Genomic DNA, 19089 nt, shown 5'->3' on the forward strand with positions numbered 1-19089 from the left:
TACTAATGCCAAGACTGGAGATGAACTGAGTGTGCTGAATTCATATTTTGTTAATTGACCAATGATAACATTAATGATAGACATTTTGGAATACTTACACTGTGCTATGCTGGACTTACATGAATATTTATTTAATCCTCACAGCAATACTAGATAGTAGGAACTACTATTATCTCCATTTTACTGATGAGAGAGTTAAAGCAAACAAAGATTAAGCAACTCACCCAAGATCACACTGCAGGGATTTAAACCTTGTCCTCTGGTATATCACACCGCCTTTCAAAGATCACAGGAAAGAAACAGAAAAACTTATTCATCTGTGCTGTGCCTACATGACTCTGAAAAATAAGAATAACAGTTAAAGAGTAATACAGCATCATTGACTCTTCCTCACCACAGTCAGAAACTATTTACTGAGCACATTCACTCTGCCAGGTGCTCGTTGTTTACCACTATTTCTGGTTAATTTTGCAATAAAAACCTGGCCCTGATCATTGAGTAGACTGAGTGCTATGCAGGACTACACAATGAAACATCTGTGTTAGTGCATCCTTCCCTGAGTTCCCTCCACAGTTAGTTTCACAGAATTTTGCTTTTGCTAAAATACACTGAGATACCATCACATCCCAACCCCTGCCCCTCACCAATCTGCCCAGCATTCCAGAGAGTACATGAGCTCTGGGTCATATGTACCTGTCCAATCCTCTTACTTGTTACAAGATTATTGGAATAGTGTTGAGACAAAACTTAATTAACAGAAAATTATGTATAATACACAGTAATTCATTATAGACAGTCTATAATGGGAACATTATGATGAAGTCTAGAGAATCATTTCTTCCTAAAGATAATTCTTTCATGTAAACAGAAAATTAGATCCACTGAGTATAGTCTCTCTCTTCCCTGAGCACTGGATAAAACACTACCACTTTCTGCATCTTTGAAAAACCTCCATTCTTTGAAGGACTTTACTGAGCTTACAATGGCTTATGGTAGGAAGTCTTCTCAGTTGGGTTGCATCCTCTCTGACGTGGCCACAAGGCTCCCGTTTGAGTCTTCCACCTATTCATTCAGTCAATAATTACTGAGAATCTGAGGACCTGCTGGTGTTGGTGCTGGTGGTCTCTGCCCTTGAAGAGCTTATAGTCTACTGAGAGATACAGATTTTAAACAATATGAATAAGTACAAAATATTACCATTGCTTTCAGTAATTCCAAGTGCCACAAAAAATTCTACCATTGTTACTGTCACATTTCTTGACTTCGGAGAGTATTTTAAACTCCTCTACCCTTCCCCATGTCTTCTATTTTCTTTCCCTAGAACTGCTGCAAATCTTCCATTTGCCTTCACACCAACTCTCCACCCCTCTCTACAATGATGTGTCTCAGAATTTGTACAGAGTATATGACCTCAGATTCCTACTGAGTTCAGTTAAAAGGAAACACAGATCATAAATATTTAAAAAAAGAGAGTAAGGTTGAGGTATTTTCACCAAGCCTCTCCCTCAGCATCATCATGGGGATGGCTGCAACCTTCAACTGAGGACCACAGCTTCCATCAGACAACTGTCTTCATATAGCTCTCTTCCTTAAATCCCCCAAATCTCTCTCTTATTCCACTTCAAATTCTAGTAAGAATATATCCCCCCCCCCCCCGGTATTGTATTACCCCTTAGAGCTTTAACAAAATCTCCCCACACCTTTGTAACTGGTCCTTTATTAAATTCTCCTCAAATCACCCATTTTGAACGGGCCACTTGTTTCTGGCAAGGACCCTGGCTGTTACAGATGCTGTGAGTTCCTCCTTTGTTATGGCTTACACTGAGAATGATTTTTGACATTTCATGAAGTGTTTTGCCCAATCAGTAAATGTTCTTTGAGTGCCCACAACATGCTTCTCTATTCAACATGAAGAAGGTAGAAAGATAACGAAGATGTGGGCTTTGCCCTGAAGGAACCTGGTCTAAGGTATAAGTAGCTGCATAAATAGGGGGAATCCCAAACTTTATTCTCTAAACTGCAGCAACATTTTAAAAAAAAGGAGTCACTGTTAACATTAGGCATAAAGTGTGATGGTCCCAAGTTCACTGTACACCTAAACAGGTCACTGCAGTATACTGTAATGGAATGTGAATGGGCTGTCACAGGGGAACAAAGCAGGCCACCTAACTCAGACTCAAAGAGAGGTCAAGAGAGGCTTCTTAAGGAGTCCCGAATATGTCCCTTGAAGACCCCACCTTTCTGTAGTATCCCTGGGTCATGTCATCTTTTTTGCTAAAGACTCACCTTGGCCATAGCTGACAGATTGCAAAATCAGGAATAAGTACATCCTTATTTCAACAAGAAAAGATTCACTCTCTGACCTCAGAAATAAAATATTTTTAAAGAATATGTGTAAATATTCACACTATGGAAACGTGTAGCTTGTAAATATACCTTAGTCCACAAGTTAGAGAGTAAACACATTATTACTTTTTAAATGTTCTTAATTCCACTGGATGGTAGGTATGGTATTTGAGTCAATTCAGGTCCTTAAGAGTCCTTTCTCGGAATGTGGGGGTTGGGCGCCTGTGTATATTGAGGTGAGGCTCCATAATACTAAGGGTATAGAGGCATCTGGTCCTTGATGCTGTTACCCATCCATTGTGGAATGGTGTCTGGGCCCCAAAAGTCACCCCTGATTTCTCCTCATTCCTACCCAAAAGTCCTCTTTTTTTTTCCGTGGTACGTGCTCCTAGCAGGAAACGAACCCGGGACTCTCTGATCCGCAGGCCAATGCTCAACCACTGAGCCAAACTGGCCAGGGCTACCCATAAGGCCTCTTCATGTTCTCTTTCCCAGTCCCTGAACTATGTCTACTCCCCTCTCTGATACTTGAGAATCATCTGGGGCTGGACAAGGAGAGTATAGGCAGGGAACAAGACTCCTCTCTAGATCTGACTGGTTGTGATGCACTGGCAACTCCTGTCATAACTGGGAGAATCTTGATTGTGCCCGTGTTCCTCCAAATCTTTTTCTTTGCATTGGAGTCTATGATTCTGAACTCAAAACTCAAGTTTTTCCTTTGTTATCATAACCTGCTTCATCATTTCTTCAATGAGGAAACAAGACAGATTGCTCAGCTGCCCAAAGGAAGGACAGGTGACACTAACAGGTAATAAATGATGGGGAAAGAGGTGAGTATAATATTTATACTGTCCCACCCGCGATATGTTGGGTGTGATCTCTATACCCAAGAACTGGAAATACAGAGATAAATATAAGAAAGTGCTTACCCTCTAGAAGTTCAGAGCCTATTAGGAATTGTAGAACCAAACAAATAATTTCTCCAATAGAATAAGAACTTTTGGAGAAATGGACTTTTCAGAAGAATAGAAAACTGGATGAAAAAAAATATTATTCATATTTGGACATTAACTGCTTTCTCCCTCATGTTCAGTTCAAGGATCAGGAATGCTATATGCAGTCACTGGTGTAGCAATAATTGAGGTTTTCAGATTTGGCAGGACTCTTGTCATGTATCGTGTCACCAGCAGTTCTCAACTTTGATGATTTCCAGTCTTGCTGGCCTGAAATAAGCCACTATCCTGGCTTGTCTGCTGAGAAGCAAGAATACTGCTTCAATAATCACTTCAGGATGTACACTCAACACTCCAGTATCTTCTAATAATAGTTCACTTACTGAAGAAAAGAGCTGGGAGGGTAACCTGCAGATGTTTGCTGAGTTATTAACAGTGAAACTACTGTCGATATATTCCGCAGTCCGTTCCTCAGTCCTCTGGGTGGGAAGTGTCTTAACTCTGAGCTAGTTCCATGCTGGATCCACTTCTCTCAGGAGTTCATTTTTCAGCTTCCTACGAAAGGAAAACTGGTTAATATACGGTCATTTTCCCTTTCTCTCAGAGAAAGGGAACAAAATCGCGGACTAGCACTTTATGACATGTTTGGAAGATTTCAATGCACTCCGCGCTATTTGACATGAAGACTCAGAAGTACACAAATGAACACTCGGCTACATTTTCAGAACTTCTATTACCCAGGTAATCTTTAGGATTCAGTGCCGTAGAGTCACCAATTTATATGCACAGACAGAATCTGCTCTCAGTCATAAAATGATAGTGGCAGCTTATCGCCCACACAGTCCCAGGAGATCAGTAAGCCAGCCAGGAACTCCAGCCTAAGAAGCTTCTGCCCTTCAGACCAAAGTGTCTGGACGTCAACTCTGAGGAGACAGCACCTTAGATTTAGAGCTCTGGTTCGATCTCATCTTACTTCTTTTTATACAAGAAAATCCATCTTTTTCCTCTAAAGAATTTCGATAGCTATCTGGCTAACTAAGAAATTTTACTGACAGTTACAGAACAACCCATGTGAGAATAGCCGTGGAGGAACTGACACAGGTGAAGCACTAGAAGCGTTGCTGACAAAGAAATTCTAGAAAGGGTGCCCTTGCCTTTGAGTCGTTACAATGAATCGCAAGCCTCAGGGGTGGAGGAGCTGAGAGGTATTTTCAACTATTGTAAAAGAAACAGAAAATAGCCTGGCAGTGTGACTCAGTGGTTGAGCATCAACCCAGGCACCAAAAGGTTGCCAGTTCAATTTCTGGTCAGGGCACATGCCCAGGTTGTGGGCAAAATCCCTAGTCGGGGGGCATGCAGGAGGTGGCCAATGGATGTTCCCTCTCATCGAGGTTTCTCTCTCTCTCTCTCCCTCTCCCTTCCTCTCACTCTAAAAATCAATGAAGAAAAAAGAAACACTTGGCTCACTCTGTAAATTTTTACTACCTATGAAAAAATGGTATTCTGAATACTGAGAGGCTTTATCTCTTGGAGATAAGTTAAAACATTTATCTCATGGGGGTAAGTTAAAACCTTCTTGTCATAAGTTTGAAATAAATAATCAGCCTAAACTTGTTAAAACTTCATGGGGATACATGGATTTTATTCACTCATATAGGCAGATGTTTAAATATAGGACATCAAAAGAATCAAAGTTATGGAAAAAAATGGTCTGTGGTCATCAAACCATTAAGACATCTGCTTGTTATTAAAACAATCATATGTAGCCCTGGCTGGTTTAGCTCAGTGGTTATAGTGTCAGCCCATGAACTGAAGAGTCGTGGGTTCGATTTCAGTCAAGAGCACGTGCCTCAGTTGCAGATTCAATCCCCAGCCCTGGTCTGAGTCATGCAGGAGGCAACCAGCTGATATGTCTCTCTCATATCGATGTTTCTCTCTCTCTCCCTCCTTCCCTCCCATTCAATCTGAAAAAAATCCATGGAAAAAATATCCTTGGGTGAGGATAAAAAGAAAAATGTTTTAATAAAATAATTATAAGCATCTGGAAATATTCTCTGGAAATCAAGTCCAGGATAATGGAAACACCAAGGACAAAAGCTTTGGAAGAAAAGTAAAAGTTACAGGTTTTTTTGTTGAAATCCTAGTAGAATAAATTCAGTACCAATTTTTGATGACAAAAAACTCAAGGCACAATATGAAGACATGGGGAATTCCTTTACATGGCAAAGGTATCACTACAGCAAACTAAATAAGGTAGTAGGGGCATCCTCTCTGAAGTCAGTAAGAAGGCAAGAGGCCTGCTCTCACGTTTGAACAAATTTGAATGGAAGGTTCCAGGTAGTACAGAAAGAAGAAAGTAAGGGGAAAAGAAAGAGAAAAGTGGGAGGAGAGAATAAAGGAAGACAGGAAGGCTGGGTAAGGGAAGGGAGAAAGAGAGAAGGAAAGAGTGTAAGAACGGGGGGTGGGGGGGGAGAACAGCATCATTTTTTGTAAATAGTGTCATTTTCTACACAGAACATCCAGAGAACTCTGTAGACCAAAAATTAGAAACAAAAAGAAACTTCAGATGATTGCTGAACATAAAATTAATATTTTTTTTAAAAAGTACTTTTCTATAAATAAATCACAGATAGGAAATGTAATTTTTTAAAGATATCATTTAAATTATTTTAAATAATCTATAAAATATTTAAAAATAAATCTACCAAGAGATATGCCAGAATTTTATTGAGAAAAACACAAAACTCTATGAAAGCACTTAAAATGTAAGTATTTATGGACGACAAGACCCAAAGTCTTAAAAATGTCACATATTGCCAAATTAATCTATAAATTAAATACAATTCCAGTCAAAATTTAACAAACAGGCTTTTCAGGCAACTTGACAAGCTGCTTCTAAAATTTATATAGAGGCAACCAGGCAATTATAAGAAAAAGACAGTTTTGAGGAAAAAGGACAGTATAGGTGACTCACCATAATTATATATAAAGACATTATGCAGAGATCGTAGTTTTTAAATTATAGCATTTTCCAAGAATAGACCCTTAGCAAAATAGCTCAGAAACAAATTCTTGCTTAAATGGAGACAGATTACATAATATAACAGACATGACATCACAAATCAAAGGGGTGGGTGGGTTATTCAATAAATGACACTGAGACAGTCAATCTGGAAGATATTAATAGTGCGCTCACTGATGTTCAATTTTTTTCTACTTTTGGACAGACTGAAATCCACGCTTCCGTACCTCCTTGCAGCCAGTCAGGCCACGTGACAGGTCATAGCCGGGACCTCTGCACTAGAAGTGATGGGAACTCCTAGGCCTGCAGGCGCCGGATCTTTGCAGTCAGTCCTCCTGCAGTGCTAAGAGAGGAGGCTGTGTGTTCCGGAAGAAAAGAGCCAAGTCACTTCTGCCCGGGTATTTGAGAGACTCCTGTGGAGCAGAGAACCAACTGTCCTCACGCCACCCCTGACCGGTCACCAGGGTTGGACACTAAGGCACGAGAAACAAATCTTTGTTAAGCCATTGAGGTTTACAGCTTAATTTGTTACTGCAGCATAACTTGCTTATCCTGATAGTGCAATTATCTTATAGAAAGAAACTAAAACTAGCTCCCTACCTCAGGCCCCAAGTGGATTTTAATTTAATTTTAGATTTAGTGTGTAAGAGAAACACTTGAAAATTTTTTTAGAAGATATGCAAGGCTACCCTTATGACCCTAAATAAAATACAACAAAACTCAAACCGTAAGGAAAAAAATGGATCAATTCAGTGCATTAAAATGTTAAAACTTCTCTACAACAAAAGATACTATAAACAAAGATTTTTTTAAAAAAATCAAACTACAGCATGGAGAAGATATTTGCAACCCATATAACTAAAAATTATTAGTATCGAGTATATGTAGAAATCTATAAAACAAGAATATATGATACCCTGAATAAAGAATATAAATATTTATATTCTAATAAATATAAAATATATAAATTAAATATAATAATATTTGACTACATAAAGTAGATGCAAATGCTTGTGATTAAGGAAACCACTTAAATGATGTGATTTGTGCCTTTCCCAATAATCTGCTCTGCTCCTTAGTGTAGCTTAATCCTGGAGATGTATGGACCACCCTTTTTAATCCAGTCATGACTTGTTTCTCCTTGGATTTTTTTTTCTTCTTCTAATGAGATTATAAACTCTCAAGGCAGGATTTGAAATTTGCAACCTATATGCCTATTCTGCCTGCAGGTGCTTTGGGCTTACCTGGCATGATGCTCTTTCAGATTTCATTTGAATGAATATCTCTAAGTGAATCTGTGAAGCTCCATTCACAATAGGCCCCTTCTCTATATTCCGATTTTTATTCAACTCATGTGTTTGTTAACTGCCTGATTTCTATGTGCGTTCAAATTATGCCTTCTGCCTATGAGCAGGGATTAGCCTTTATTTTTAAAATTGATAAATCTATTGAGTCCTAATGGCCAGACACTGCTATTTGCTCAAGCAGCACAAATAAAACACAGTCCCTGCCTTTGTTAGAGCCCAAAGCCTCTTAGAGACACACATATGAATAAATAAATTAGAACACTAGTGAGTGCAGTTAGAGCTATATACAAGTAGTTCTAATAACTAAGAGGGATTGAAAAAGACCAAGTAGAGCTGCTTGGTGGGAACTGCTTGTAAAGGCTTCTTAGAGGAGGTGATACATTTTGAAAAATAAATTCCCAGGCAGTCAAAAGGGAAATGGAGCCCTGGCCCATGTGGCCCAGTAGGTTGGAGCCTCATCCTATGCAACGAAGGGTCACAGGTTTGATTCCTGGTCAGGGCACATACCCAGGTTTCAGATTCAACTGATCCCCAGTAGAGGCGTGTAGGGGAGGCAACCGATCAATTTCTCTTTCCCTCTCTCACTTCCTTTCAAAAATCAATTAAAAAAAGGCTAATCATGGTCAGCCCTATTGATAGACACCAAAAGAAGTTTCTAACCATAAATCTCTGTTCTGCAGGTCTATTCCATGCCTAAACTCACCTAGTATTAACTCTTTAGCAATTGTCATAATATACTGAAGGATTCTAAAAATGAAAAGGTCTTCCCTTGCTAGGCTAAGAATGGTTCTTATCAGGGTCATTTTGCAGTCACGTTATGGTAATTGAGTTCCTCTCTCATTGCTTAAAATATATCTACAAAATTCTCATGCTGTCTATTGAAGGCACTGACCCCAGTTTTCATGATTCCAAAGTGAAATTATTTCAGAGCTAGGCAGGTGCCCCTCATAGTCATGATCAACAGTGTGGCCTTTAACAAATGCAAAACAAAATCATTTGCAGAGTGTCCGCTATTGTGTTAATGCCTCATTCAGCCCTATAGCTCTGCTCCCACCCCTCATGACAAAGAAGACTTGGGAGCATGGCAGAGCAGAATCAAGCCACCTTTGCAGCCTCATTGTCACTGCACTGCCTAAAGAGAGCCTGGTGTTCCCTGGCTCCAATGCCCACTTTTACCTGCTCCTCTATGGTGATGCCACTGAGCATCTCTCCTTGTAGGTCCAGGCGGCCCCCATGAGAGTCAACTGACCCAGGATCCCCTGGATGCTTTTCTTCTTTTACCCAGGAATTCCTACTCAGGTAGGGAGGGAGGCAGGGGATTTCTCTTAACTGAGAAGGACAGCCTGAAAGACAAAGATTCCCATCCAGATCTATTCCTTGCATACAATGCAAATGCAGTAAAGACTACTAATACCCTGCTAGTGGGGAGGGACCTAGTTTTTCCATTAGTAAAACTTGGATGCCAAGGGGCTAAGTGCCCAAGGCAGAAGGATGGTGGTAAAAGGAGCCTCCTTAAATTTAAATTATGAATAAGCACCAAGATAAAGTTAAAGATTAATTTCAAATGATGATAGAATTTTGCAGTCATGGATGAGGTTTTTAAAAGTGTAAAAAGAGGAAAATGGGAGAAACTGATATGCAAATATATATCATAATACGTCTATATGATTTCCCAATTGAAGTGTTAGTTCCTTTAATACTAGAGTGTCTAGTCTAGTATTCTGCATGTACTAACATTCAATAAATTAAGAGAACTAAACTAATATTTGCTCAATATCTAGTCTGTATTCTTTTGCATGTGAAAATTTGTTCAGATTAATCTTCACAAGAAACTCATTAGCACATCCTATTATCTGCATTTTGCAGAAGCGGAAAGGTGCATAGAGTTTTCATGACATGCTCAAGGACTTAGAGGTGTGACATTCAGATACCGGGCTATGTGCCTCACCCTAAGACCCTGACAAAGAGAAAATTCTGACGTGTCCCAAATTTAATTACAGTAGGCCAGAGAGAGGGAGGAAGAAAAAAGGCTGTTTTGATCAGTAAACTACAGGGCAAAAGCAACCAAAGATATTTACATTTCTGAGTGTACATTGGCATTCAAATTAACTTCCAGGTGGCATCAGGAAGAGAAGAGCCAGGTGCCACCACACCTGGGAGCCTCCACTTCTTGCTTACATATGAACCAATCCAAAGGAGCAAACCTTCCTTATCTGCAGCCAATGTAATTTCTTCCTCCTACTTGATGTATGAAAAAGCCCTTCAGTTGCAGGACTGCAGGCGTGTTTTGTCTTTTCCACCCAGCCATGCTCGTGGTTTAGACTTCACGCGCCAGGACCTGGTCTTTTCCTTGTTAGCAATGGCCCAGTAAACCCTTTCTTTTAAAAAGGCTTTCAGCCATGCAAGTTAAGTTTTTTGTTTTACAACCCTGTTCTTTCTAAAGGACCAACCAGTCTCCTAAATATTTATTCATTTAATTTCATTTCAAATGTATGCAAAATGTGAATGTGTATATCTATATATTTAGTAAATCTTTACTAAACAGCACACACTGAAAGAAGTAGGATAGACTCATAATTATGGTTTTTTTGTTTGTTTGTTTGTTTATGTTAATCCGAGGATATTTTTTCAATGAGTTTTAGACAAAGTGGAAGGGAGGGAGGGAGAGAGAGAGAAACATCAATTTGAGAGAGACACATTTATTGGTTGCATCCCACACAACCCCCACTGAGGCCAAGGACCGAACTTGCAACCCAGGTATATGCCCTTGACTGGGAATTGAACCTGAGGCCCTGAGGCCCATGGGCTGATGCTCTAACCACTGAGAGCTCATGATTATAGCTCTGATGAGAGAAAGTTTCTTAAGTGCTTTCTGAATCAAGCAGCATTAAGTTATGCTCTGCACTGTTGTAATGTTAATTGAAAATGCGTAGGCCAGGTACAGTAACTCTTTATGGAGAGATCATTTGACCAAAATGCCTTCCAACATTTAAAAAAAAAATGCCCTGGCCGGTTTGGCTCAGCGGTTGGAGCGTCGGCCTGCGGTACAGAGAGACCCGGGTACGGTTCCCGCTAAGGGCACGTCCCCGGCCCTGGTTGGTCGTGCGGGTGGCAGCCACTCGATGTGTCCCTTCATGTCGATGTTTCTCTCTCTCTCCCTCCCGCTCTATCTGAACAAAAAATGGAAAAATGTCTTCAGGTCCTAGGGTGAGGATAAAAAAAAAAAATTAAAAAATTAAAAAATAATAATGTTAGAAAGGAGAGAGGCGAGGAGAAAGGGAGAAACTGAGAGGAGAAAAAAGAAAGGCTGATTCTATGCTGGCTTCAGAAGGGAAATTTACCCAGGTTTCAGAAGACTATGAGGTCCTTGCAAAGTGTAAATTATAGCAATTGCCGATTGCAAAAATAATCTTGGTGCCATCACACATCTTGAAGGTAGCATTAGGGACTCTGTGTTGGAGGATGACACAGATCCTTTGTAACAGCGATAGAAGTTACAAGCTCTGACCCATGCAAATATTTTACTTCCACCCACCAAGCAATTCCAGAGGCATTTAAAAAATAAAAGGTTAATATAAAATATGTATAATGACAAGAAGTTTTTTAAGTGCTTTCTAAATCAAACAGTATTGTTAGAGCACCGAGGGGCGGGGCCTGGCCGGGGACTGGAGGCGGTGGGTCAGCTTAAGCAGCTGGGCCTGCGGAGGGCGGTGAGGGGCAGTCACGGCTGCCAGACCGTGCTGAGTGCAGCGGGCAGCAGGCTCCCCTCAGCGCTGTGGGACATGCGCGCGCCGCCCCCCACGGTCGCCCGTGGGTGCCTGCGCGTGTCGGGTCGCGGCGGTGCGCTGACCAGAACGAGAGGAACGGCGAACCGCCCCGCGCTTTCCACCCCGCGCTGCTGGAGTTCTTGGTGAGCCCGCTCTCCAAGAAGCCTCTCAGAGGAGAAGCGTCGACAAATGAATTGATTAATGAAGAGTTGGGAATAGCCTATCCAATCGTTGATGGGATTCCTAATATGATACCACAGGCAGCTAGGATGACACATCAAAATAAGAAGCAAGAAGACATGGAGCAGCACTAGATCATAATTAAAAACAACATAGAGAACTAAATTTTCTTACTACTGTCTGCCTTTTAAAAAAGTCATAGTGACAGGTAATAAGTGGGAGAGAAGAATGTTTCTGTCTCTTCCTGCATTGACTGTCCTTATTCCATTGATCTCTTTAGCAGGACTATTCTACTCGGCCTCTGAGGAAGAGAACTTCCCACGGGGCTGCACTAGGGCAGCCAGCCTGTGCTTTTACAGTTTGCTCTTGCCCATTACCATACCAGTGCACTGTTCTTCCACCCTTGGACTTGGGTGGGTAGTACACTCTTCAGGCATAATCAATGCAGCCAGAGCCAAGATAGTGTATACATCAATGGTAAGTCTTGAGTGTCTGTCTCTGAAAGCTCAACTGCATGGAGATACTGGAAACCCAATTAATTTTCAGGAGAGATGCTTTACTCGGCTTCTGTCAGAGGCTTAGAACTATGGGAGGCTTATGCTGCAGAAGCCTTCTCTTATTGTACTTCGGTTCTGCCCTTGTTTTTTGAAGGTTCTAATTTATAACTGCTGTATCAGAAGAAACATTTCAACACAATGTCTTGTTGGAAATGAATAACCTCAACCATCACCTAATGACTATTTCTTATCCCTTTCATCTAAAAATTAATATTTTGAAATTTTATGTTTGTTTTAGTTTAAAAGTCTTTGGTAAAGTCTCATGTTATACAGATAACTGAAATAATTCCAAAGGAGCTATGTTGTAGTAGTTGTAGAGAAATGCGTTTGAATTAGTGTGATATAAAATGAAAATTTAATGGACTTAAAAAAAAAACAGTATTGTTATGCTCTATATTGTGTATAGAGCATACATCTATAGATATATATCTGATACAGCTTATCAAATAGAGGACAGCATTAGAGACTAAGTCTAATGTTGAATATACAGTGAATTGAATTAGCTGCTGAAAATACTAGAACCCTATACTCTTGGAAAACAGGGAGATCGAGAAATACCACAGCTACCACTATCACCCTTTTGCATTTCAGAAAACAGCTTAATGTTATTAAATTAATTAAGGAGGCCATTAGTCTGAGGTGGCCCTAATGCCTTGGTGGCAGCTCACTGGGGGAAGGGGTCTAACAAAGGGGAGATAGCAGCATATTCAGTGAAGTTGGGTGATGAGGGAAGGTGCTTGTCAGTCACACCTGGGAACAGAGATCATTGGCCAGAATGGGCATAGCCACTGCAAGCCCTTGAAATTTTGGGAATACATAATCCGCTACGCAAAGGAATGCGCTCTTGGCTCTTGGGGCTCGTGGTTCTCTTGCATTGGCCCATGTGGCCCACGGCCTTGCAGACCTCATGACAATGGACTGATGGACTGCAGTGGGAAACATAAGCTAAGCTAGCCTGATGCTGGGCTGGACTCGGCTCCAATATGGAGAGGAAACTCTGGCTACTGGCTCTGATTTTAGCTCTACCGAAGCCCCAGCTACACTTCTTTTAGGGCAGGGCAGAGCGAGAGGAGACCTTGGAAACTCAGGGATGTAATTCCATGGAAATAAAGCTTTCTACAATGCCTCATCCTCCCCTGGGGGCCTCAGGAAATTGTTATTCCAGCAGTAACCCAAGAACCCTACTTCCATTGGTAACACTATGACTTATGAAAGACCCATAGATGATCCCCTTATTTACCCACAACAAGGCCAGACACAGACCTTCCAAATTCCCACTCTTTGTCTTAGAAACAATTACTTGATCTGTTTGTCCCCACTGAACAGTCTGAAAAATGCCCACTAACTTGACCTGACAAACTTTCCTCAGGTCCCCCCCCCCCAGCCCCTGAACTTCGGCCCGCCCTTGAGTTTAAGCAAGCCCTGGGAGCTTGAGGGAGCCCTGGAAAGCAGCAGGGGGAGGGAGGAAAGCCCTTAACAGCTTCTCCTAAGAATCTGCTAACCAGATAAAAGATATTTCCTGCTCAACTGTTCAATCACACCACCTGCTCCCCCCCACTCCCCACACCCAGTTTTTCTAGACTTATTTATTCTTCCCTATAAAAGAAAGACCCTTTCTGCTTGGTCTTTGAGACACTAGTAGATACTATGGTCAGAGTGTTTTCCTATTGCAATAGTTCCTTTCCTCCTATTGTAATAATCTTCTCCTCTAATTATAATAGTCTTTTTTATATATTTTTTTTCTTTATTGATTTTTAGAGAGAGAGGGAGAGAGAGAGAGAGATACATCGATGAGAGAGAACATCGATTGGCCGCTTCCTGCATGCCCCACACTGGGGATCAGGCCCACAACCCGGGCATGTGCCCTGACCCCGAATCGAATTGGCAAACTCTTGGTGCATGGGTCGACGCTCATCCACTGAGCCACACCAGCCGGGCTACAATAGTCTTTTCAAATAAAGTCTCTCCTTGCCTAAGTCTGAATTTGTTTTTGTTTTTATTTGACATTGCCTAAAGTTATAGTTTCTAATATTTTTAGAAGTATATTTCTCCTCTGTCACATTTGCTTTTATTTATTATCTTCCTTTTATGGATTTTAAGTATTCATCCTAGAGTCAGAAGCCACATGGACAGAGGGCTCAAACCTTCTAAGGGCATTAACAAGCTACACACATACCTCTTAGGTTAAAATGGAAACGAATAGGTAGGAGGGCCGCTTCCACATGCAAATACCTCCAGATAATTATATTCTAATATCTTGCTGGCTGCAGAATCACCGGCTTCAGGGGCCATTTAATTCACTTCCAGCTAATGCTTGGGGTGCCAGTGCATAACAAAGGAAAAAGAAAAAGTCAATAAGACTGAAATATTTCATTAGATCATAGCAAGTTAAAAGCCTGGCTAACTCCAAGCTTCTCAGAGCATCTTTGGCCTCTCATCCCTGAGCTGGTCTAAATAAAAGGTTTGCAAGTATTTACAAACTATCAGCTTTGGACTTTTAAAAGCATTTGTTATCATCTGAGGTTCAATAATATTATTTTCAAAAACAAAAGTGAGAATTTATAGACTGGCAAAGGCTTTTATTTAACTTGTGAATGTAGTAATAGGTAAAGTCATACGTAAGTTTAAAAGTTGTAAATCAGCCCTGGCCAGTTTGGCTCAGCGGTTAGAGCATTGGCCTGCGGTCCAGAGAGACCCGGGTTCAGTTCCCGCTAAGGGCATGTACCTTGGTTGCAGTTTGTCCCCAACCCTGGTTGGGTCATGCAGGTGGCAGCCACTCAATGTGTACCTTTCACATCGATGTTTCTCTCTCTCTCTCTCTCTCCCTCTCTCTCCCTCCCACTCTATCTGAACGAAAAAATGAAAAAATGTCCTTGAGTGAGGATAAAAAAAAAAAGTTGTAAATCACATTTAATTATACATATTTCATGAATTGCTCATTGAAACCATAGTTAACTTTAAACATCCAGGGTACGTAGTATCCACAGTAACAGGCTGGTTTATTGCTCAGAAGTTTCTGGGTCACACTATCATGGTTACCAGGACCAGTAGAGTGCTGAGAAATGTTTAACAACCAGGTGGGCCAGGGGAGGGAGGGTGTTCCTGATGTGTAGCACTTGCCAATTTCCATGGTGTAAATAGTTCCACTATGACTAATTTCAAGCTATCAATGTGACTGTACTTGCAGCTCAGGAAGAGATACTCACTAACTCACCACACAGATACAATAGATGTAAAGAACCTCAAGAGAACATAATAGTAAAATGTAGTCAAATAATTAGGAAGTGATACGTTTTGAGTATGTGTCATTTTGGTTTTAATTTAAATTATTTAACTGTAACTTTTTATACTTTAATTTTTAATAATGACTGTGAAACAACTAGTGTGAAAAATTCCTGAAAGTTTTACATTCAGCGTTTGCATGTTGTTACAGATGGTACCAGTGGACACCAGTGAGTCCAGGGTTCATCCCTCACTATGGCCACAACACCTAGAAGAATAGGCAACATTATTTAATAATACAGAAACTATCAGGCTCACAGATGCATAAGGGATTTTACTAACCAAAAGATATATCTTACCTGTGGTGGGTTGAATGGTGGCCCCTCCAAAAGATATGTCTAACTGAAACCAATGAATGTGATCTTATTTGGAAAAAGGGTCTTTGCTGATGGAATTAGGATTTTGAGATGAGATCATCCTGAATTATCTGGGTGTGCCCTAAATCCAATGACCAATGTCCTTATGAAGGAAAACATAAACAGAAGAAGAGAAGACACAAAAACACAGAGAAGAGGCCATGTAAAGATGAAGACAGAGGTGGGAGTTATCCATCTACAAGCCAAGAAATGCCAAGTATTGCCGGTAGCCACCAGAAGGCAGGAGAGAGGCATAGCACGGTTCTCCCAAGGAACCTCAGAAGTAACCAACATAGCTGACCTCTTGATTTTGAACATGTGGCCTCCAGAACTGTGAGAGAATAAGTCTCTGTTGTTTTTAAGCCACCAAGTTTGTGGTAATTTTTTATGACCGCCTTAGGAAACTAATACACTACTTCATGACAATTAGTCAAAGAAAGAGACTTTCAAGATTTTAAAAGTTATAGAATAATTACTTGGAAAATTATATAAAACTATAACCACATACAATCATCGTGTAGGAAGCAGGAGAAACTTAAAGGGGAGGGGCAGTTTACTGCTGGTATTCTTCTTTGTCTTAAAAAGTCATCACGTATCTTAAAAAATCCTTATAGGTCAGGTATGGCCAGACTTCCTGGTGACTCAGACACCTCAAAAGTGCCAATTGCTAAAGCTTATTTACCAGGTAGGGGAAGCAGGTGTTCTTAAATTTCTCAGCTATAACCTTCTTTTTATCTCCAGAGGGTGTGCTCCTATCTAACAGAATATTCTTATTCTATTAACTGGGAAAGAAAAAAAAAAGAATGAAGGGCGGGTGGGAGGGGCTATGATATATGGATATCCAAGACTGGGAAAGAGTAGCAGATTTGAAATTTTCCCATTCATTATGATTATTAACCTGACTACATAATTTGTGGGGCCCCAAGATAGTTACTGCAGGGCATTAAACCAAGCAGGGGCCCTTCAAAACTCGGGGCCTTGTGCAACTGCATAGGTCACATACCCATGAATCTAGCCCTACTAATGGAATATTTAGCATAGCTACTACAGATGAGAAATTCTTATTCTTGCCTGTACTACACTATTCCCCCCCCCCCCAAAAAAAAACTGTTCAGGGTTCTTATTGCCATTTAGAAATGACCTGCTATATATTTATAGCAAATAAATATTTATGTTCATTGCATTTTTTTTTACATAAATGTCTATAAAATTTTATTCACATGCACCAAAAAATGGAATCAACTCAAGTATCTTTCATTGGGTGAATGTAAATAAAACCAACTAATATATCCATACAATGGATATACATTGGGGAGAAAAATAAATGGGAACGCCAACAAAAAGCAACAACACGGATGAATCTCAGAGATATTATGCCCAGTGAAAGAAGCCAGGTTCCAGAGGTTGCATCATGAATGATTACACTTATGTGACACCCTGGAAAAGGCAAATCCACAGGAATTCTATCTGAGTTTCTGCCTGAAACACTGTTTCAGGTGGAGGGCTCTGCCACACCTGCCTTCATCTTCTGTGGGCTTGTTTTTCCATCCATAGAGTGACATCAATCTAAAGCAGTGATTTTTCATTCATTTTTCTCCCAAACTGTGTCCCTGGGCAATCCATTTGTGGAAGTGGGCAGGGGTACATTTGGAGAGAAATAACATTCAGCTCCACTGGGCTCTGGACTCCCAGCTCTGCATCAACTGGCACAGTTGTGCTTTTGTTTGTCTCATATGTGGTTTTTCTGCAGACTTCTCAATTGGAATAGCTGGTCCCAAGCCACATCCCCAGGCACCTGGGCAGTTTGAATAATCCCAGATTGCAAGGCCTAGTCCCAGGGCCAACTTGTTTGTCACTTGGGCAAGTGCCCCCCTGGGTCTCAGTGGTTAGCCAGACTGATGCACTGGTCCTAATGGTCAATGATTCTAAACAAGGCATTTGAGGGGAAGTTAGAATCATGCTCCTCGTTTCACAGCCCATGGACACACTTGAATTAAATACAGTGGAAACTCTGACAAGGCTGCTAAGTCTAGGCCTCCCTGACGCAGGGTCTGAAAGGACCTTGAACTTTTTTCTCCTCCACAAAATGATCCTTTGGAAGAACACTTTGTAAATAAATAGCTGTGCACAGATGGGGCAAATGCTGATGAGGATGAGTGTGCTGACCATGAACCAGCAGGGCCTGAGAGTATCAGTAATAACAAGATCCTCCCATTACTCTAAGCATGTGCCATGTACTAGACATGCTGCTAGTGATTGCTTAATCCTCACAACAGCCCTGACAGAAAGACTGTCACTGCTTTGACTGGTGAGGAAACTGAACCTCCAAGAGGCCCCAGGTTACTTGAAGGGGAGGTGACAGAGCTGGGCTCCAGACTTCCAGCCAAGGGCTGTAGGAGGAAACCCTGAAGCCTGACGTTAGGTCTGCTCTCTTGGCATGTGCCCCAGAGAAAGGGACTAATGTCACCTTTCAACAAAGGCCTGAGACTTTGCCATCTGGAGCAGTTCACTTTTTTAAAAAATTTTATATAATGAAATACTTTCTTCTAAAGTATCTTATGCTTAAGTCCAATCTATAAACTCAGAGTTGGGCCACTAAGGTTGAAGAAGGTGGCTTGAGGCTCCCAGGGCTCCCGGAGCACCATGTGAGGGGACCTTATCCAGTAGGTTGGCATTTAATGTGACAGGTGCAGGAGGCGCCATGATGCCTACGGCTCTGGCTTTGGATTTCAAAGAATGAGGGGGGATTCTGGCTGACTTGCTCCAGGACTGTCACACGCATGGAGCACTGAGTGGACACAGCCTGCCTCACCTCCTCCCTGGCCTGGCCCCAGCAGGTATACCCTGTCAACTCAGATGGTAGGAAATTTATTTTTACCATCTTACAGTCAGTGTTTTATTCTTCAAAGAGATGGATTATAAGGTAAAAACTACAACCACCCTTCTTTTTTTCCTTGTCCTTGTAAAAGCCATCATCAGATTCTCTGTATCAACTAAAGTAGAATGTTCAAGTTCAGATCTTGGTGTAGAATCAACGGCAGATCTGAACCTCTGACCCCGGGAGGGGGGGGGGGGCAGCGGGTGGCCAGGATCGATTTCCGTTTGGCTGCCATCAAACCGACCTCCTCTTAGACGTCAGGGACCACACCCACCGGAGAGCCCACCCTGTGCACAGTGTTCTTGCCAAACAGCTTGAACTCATAGTGGAGCCATTGCCGGGCGGGACACGCAGCGGGCTGGACACGCAGCGGGCTCGTGGTGCAGGTGGCGCGTCCAGCAGGGCGGTGGCCGTGCGTCCGAGGCCTCAGGGAAGGGGCAG

At 41.5% G+C, this 19089-nt stretch overlaps 2 pseudogenes; both read left to right on the forward strand.

Moving 5' to 3' along the window:
• Window positions 1-11209: 11209 nt before the first annotated feature.
• On the forward strand, window positions 11210-11709 carry LOC118632731 (annotated as a pseudogene).
• A 94-nt stretch (window positions 11710-11803) lies between these two features.
• Window positions 11804-18825, forward strand: LOC118632733 (annotated as a pseudogene).
• Window positions 18826-19089: the final 264 nt, after the last annotated feature.

The sequence above is a fragment of the Molossus molossus genome, unplaced genomic scaffold (assembly GCF_014108415.1).
Source record: "Molossus molossus isolate mMolMol1 unplaced genomic scaffold, mMolMol1.p scaffold_m16_p_17, whole genome shotgun sequence".
Taxonomy (NCBI): domain Eukaryota; kingdom Metazoa; phylum Chordata; class Mammalia; order Chiroptera; family Molossidae; genus Molossus; species Molossus molossus.